Here is a 5,168-nt window from a genome sequence, read left to right as displayed (position 1 = left end):
AAAAAAACAAAAAAAAACAAAAAAATATTTCATTTTTATTTTATTTAATTTTCGAATTCTTCCCTCTCTCATCTCCTTCTAATTATTTATTCATCTACTAACACTTCTCTTCTACCCAAGAATTCGAACCCACTCTTCCCCTCTGTGTTTGGATTCTTATCTTTTCCTTCATTTATTCTTCTCTTCTTATGCTTACATAAGGAATCTCTATACTGTGACATAGAGGATTCCGTATTTTCTTTTCTATTTTCTTTTTTTTCATATGAGCAGGAACAAGGATAAGAACGTTCTTGTTGAAGCTGATCCTGAACCTGAAAGGACTCTGAAGAGGAAGCTAAGGGAAGCTAAAGCACAACTCTCTGGAGAAAATCTGACAGAAATTTTCGAAAAAGAAGGAGACATGGTCGAAAATAATAACAATGCAAGGAAGATGCTTTGTGACTTTACTGCACCAAATTCCAATTTACATGGAAGAAGCATCTCAATCCTTGCCATTGGAGCAAACAATTTTGAGCTAAAGCCTCAATTAGTTTCTCTAATGCAACAGAACTGCAAGTTTCATGGAATTCCATCAGAAGATCCTTTTTAGTTCTTAACTGAATTTTTGCAGATCTGTGATACTGTTAAGACCAATGGGGTTGACTCCGAGGTCTACAGGCTTATGCTTTTCCCATTTGCTGTAAGAGATAGAGCTAGAATATGGTTGGACTCTCAACCTAAGGATAGCCTGAACTCTTGGGATAAGCTGGTCACGGCTTTCTTAGCCAAGTTCTTTCCTCCTTAAAAGCTTAGAAAGCTTAGAGTGGATGTTCAAACCTTCAAACAGAAAGAAGGTGAATCCCTCTATGAAGCTTGGGGGAGATATAAGCAATTGACCAAAAAGTGTCCTTCTGACATGCTTTCAGAATGGACCATCCTGGATATATTCTATGATGGTCTGTCTGAATTATCAAAGATGTCATTGGACCATTCTGCAGGTGGATCCATTCACCTAAGGAAAACGCCTGCAGAAGCTCAGGAACTCATTGACATGGTTGCAAATAACCAGTTCATGTACACTTCTGAAAGGAATCCTGTGAGTAATGGGACGCCTCAGAGGAAAGGAGTTCTTGAAATTGATACTTTAAATGCCATATTGGCTCAGAACAAAATATTGACTCAGCAAGTCAATATGATTTCTCAGAGTCTGAATGGATTGTAAGCTGCATCCAACAGTACTATAGAGGCATCTTCTGAAGAAGAAGCTTATGATCCTGAGAACCCTGCAATAGCAGAGGTGAATTACATGGGTTAACCCTATGGAAACACCTATAATCCCTCATGGAGAAATCATCCAAATTTCTCATGGAAGGATCATCAAAAGCCTCAACAAGGCTTTAATAATGGTGGAAGAAACAAGTTTAGCAATAGCAAGCCTTTTCCATCATCCACTCAGCAACAGACAGAGAATTCTGAGCAGAATCTATCTAGCTTAGCAAATATAGTCTCTGATCTATCTAAGGCCACTCTAAGTTTCATGAATAAAATAAGGTCCTCCATTAGAAATTTGGAGGCACAAGTGGGACAGCTGAGTAAAAGAGTCACTGAAACCCCTCCTAGTACTCTCCCAAGCAATACAGAAGAGAATCCAAAAAGAGAGTGCAAGGCCATTACCTTACTTGGTGTGGCCGAACCCAAAGAGGAGGAGGAGGACGTGAATCCTAGTGAGGAAGACCTCCTGGGACGTTTAGTGACCAATAAGGAGTTTCCCTTTGAGGAACCAAAGGAATCTGAGGCTCATCTAGAGACCATAGAGATTCCATTGAACCTCCTTCTGTCCTTCATGAGCCCTGATGAGTATTCATCCTCTGAAGAGGATGAAGACATTACTGAAGAGCAAGTTGCTAAGTACCTTGGTACAATCCTGAAGCTGAATGCCAAATCATTTGGTAATGAGACTTGGGAAGATGAACCTCCCTTGCTCACCAATGAACTAAATGCATTAGATAGGCAGAAATTACCTCAAAAGAAACATGATCCTGGTAAATTCCTAATTCCCTATAACATAGGCACCATGACCTTTGAGAAGGCTCTGTGTGACCTGGGGTCAGGAATAAACTTAATGCCACTCTCTGTAATGGAGAAAATTGGAATCTTTGAGGTGCAAGCTGCCAGAATCTCTTTAGAGATGGTAGACAACTCAAGAAAACAGGCTTATGGACAAGTAGAGGACGTGTTGGTAAAGGTTAACGGCCTTTACATCCCTGCTGATTTCATAATCCTAGACACTGGGAAGGATAAGGATGAATCCATCATCCTTGGAAGACCCTTCCTAGCCACAGCAAGAGCTGTGATTGATGTGGACAGAGGAGAGTTGGTCCTCCAACTGAATGAGGACAACCTTATGTTTAAAACTCAAGGATCTCCTTCTATAACCATGGAGAGGAAGCATGAAAAGCTTTTCTCACTGCAGAGTCAACCAAAGCCCCCACAATCAAACTCTAAGTTTGGTGTTGGGAGGCCACAACCAAACTCTAAGTTTGGTGTTGGGAGGTCCCAACAATGCTCTGAATATCTGTGAGGCTCCATGAGAGCTCACTGTCAAGCTATTGACATTAAAGAAGCGCTTGTTGGGAGGCAACCCAATGTTATTTAATTATATCAATTTTATTTTATTTTACTTTTTTAGGTTGATGATCATGTGGAGTCACAAAAACTACTGAAAAATAAAAAACAGAATGAAAAATAGCTTCAAAAATAGCTCACCCTGGAGGAAGAACTTACTGGCGTTTAAACGCCAGTAAGAAGCATCAAACTGGCATTTAACGCCAGAAAGAAGCATCAAGCTAGCGTTAAACGCCAGAAACAAGCACCAGACTGGCATTTAACGCCAGAACAGAGCATGGAAGTGGCGTTAAATGCCAGAAACAAGCTACATTTGGGCGTTTAACGCCAAAAACAAGCAGCAAGCTGGCGTTTAACGCCAGACATGCATGCTAAGGGCGTTTTACATGCCTAATTGGAGTAGGGATGTTAAGTCCTTGACCCCATTGGATCTGTGGACTCCACAGGATCCCCTTAGGATCTGTGGACCCCACAGGATCCCCACATTTTCTTCTCTCCTCTTCACACCTTTTCATAACTCTCTTCCACAAATACCCCTCACTAATCACCTCAATCACTCTTCCCCATCACCTCTTCACCACTCACATCTATCCTCTTTTCCCCAAAATTCAAACTCTTTTCCCTCCCAAACCCAACCCTAATGGCCAAACCCTAAACCTTCCCCCACTCCTATATAAACCCCTCTTTCCTTCTTCATTTTCACACAACACAACCCTTTCTTCTTCCCCTTGACCAAATACACACCTCTCTCCCTCTCCTCCATTTTTCTTCTTCTTCTCCTTCTTTCTTTTTTCTTTTGCTCTGAGACAAGCAAACATTTTAAGTTTGGTGTGGTAAAAGCATTGCTTTTTATTTTTCCATAACCATTAATGGCACCTAAGGCCAGAGAAACCTCAAGAAAGAGGAAAGGAAAGGCAATTGCTTCCACCTCTAAGTCATGGGAGATGGAGAGATTCATCTCAAAGGTCCATCAAGACCACTTCTATGAAGTTGTGGCCAAGAAGAAAGTGATACCTGAGGTTCCTTTCAAGCTCAAAAAGAATGAGTATCCGGAGATCCGACATGAGATCCGAAGAAGAGGTTGGGAAGTTCTCACCAACCCCATTCAACAAGTCGGGATCTTAATGGTTCAAGAGTTCTATGTAAGCACATGGATCACTAGGAACCATGATCAAAGTGTGAACCCGAATCCAAAGCATTGGCTTACCATGGTTCAGGGGAAATACTTAGATTTCAGTCTGGAAAATGTAAGGCTGGCGTTCAACTTGCCAATGATGGAAGAAAACGCATGCCCCTACACTAGAAGGGTCAACTTTGATCAAAGGTTGGACTAAGTTCTCATGGACATATGTGTGGAAGGAGCTCAATGGAAAGTTGACTCAAGAGGCAAGCCGGTTCAATTGAGAAGACTGGACCTTAAGCCTGTAGCTAGAGGATGGTTGGAGTTTATTCAACGCTCAATCATTCCTACTAGCAACTGGTCTGAAGTTAGTATAGACCGGGCCATCATGATCCATAGTATCATGATTGGGGAGGAAGTGGAAGTTCATGAGATTATACCTCAAGAACTCTACAAGGTAGCTGACAAGTCCTCTACTTTGGCAAGGTTAGCCTTTCTTCACCTCATTTGCCACCTCTGCAATTCGGCTGAAATTGACATAGAGGGAGACATCCTCATTAAAGATGACAAGCCCATCACTAAGAAAAGGATGGAGCAAACAAGAGATCATGGACCTCAACAAGAGCATGAGGAAATTCCTCACCATGAAATCCCTGAGATGCCTCAAGGGATGCACTTCCCTCCACAAAACTATTGGGAGCAAATCAACACCTCCCTAGGAGAATTAAGTTCTAACATGGGACAACTAAAGGTAGAGCACCAAGAGCACTCCATCATCCTCCATGAGATTAGAGAAGATCAAAGAGCTATGAGGGAGGAGCAACAAAGGCAAGGAAGACACATAGAGGAGCTCAAAAGCACCATTGGTTCTTCAAGAAGAGGAAGACGCCACCCCCACTAAGGTGGACCCGTTCCTTAATCTCCTTGTTCTTATTTTTCCTGTTTTCGGTTTTATGCTTCATATTTATTTATGTTTGCGTCTTATTACATGATCACTAGTGTCTAAGTGTCTATGTCTTAAAGCTATGAATGTCCTATGAATCCATCACCTCTCTTAATTGAAAACTGTTCTAAAAACAAAAGAACAAGAAGTACAGGGTTTCGAATTCATCCTTGAAACTGGTTTAATTATTTTGATGTGGTGATAATACTTTTTGTTTTCTGAATGAATGCTTGAACAATGCATATGTCTTTTGAAATTGTTGTTTATGAATGTTAAATATGTTGGCTCTTGAAAGAATAATGAAAAGGAGAAATGTTATTGATAATCTGAAAAATCATAAAAATTGATTCTTGAAGCAAGAAAAAGCAGTGAATACAAAAGCTTGCGAAAAAAAATTCAAAAAAAAAAAAAAACTGGCGAAAAAAAAAGGAAGAAAAAGAAAAAGCAAGCAGAAAAAGCCAAAAGCTCTTTAAACCAAAAGGCAAGAGCAAAAAGCCAATA

General features: G+C 40.6%; 1 non-coding gene across 1 annotated transcript; it reads right to left on the bottom strand.

Moving 5' to 3' along the window:
• Positions 1 to 793: 793 nt before the first annotated feature.
• Positions 794 to 901, bottom strand: LOC112738989 (small nucleolar RNA R71). The gene has a single exon (XR_003169933.1). It is a non-coding gene; the product is annotated as a small nucleolar RNA R71 (small nucleolar RNA).
• Positions 902 to 5,168: the final 4,267 nt, after the last annotated feature.

Source organism: Arachis hypogaea, chromosome 13 (genome assembly GCF_003086295.3).
Source record: "Arachis hypogaea cultivar Tifrunner chromosome 13, arahy.Tifrunner.gnm2.J5K5, whole genome shotgun sequence".
NCBI lineage: Eukaryota > Viridiplantae > Streptophyta > Magnoliopsida > Fabales > Fabaceae > Arachis > Arachis hypogaea.
The sequence above is the reverse complement of the archived record's forward strand: the minus strand, read 5'-3'. Positions and strand labels throughout refer to the sequence as shown.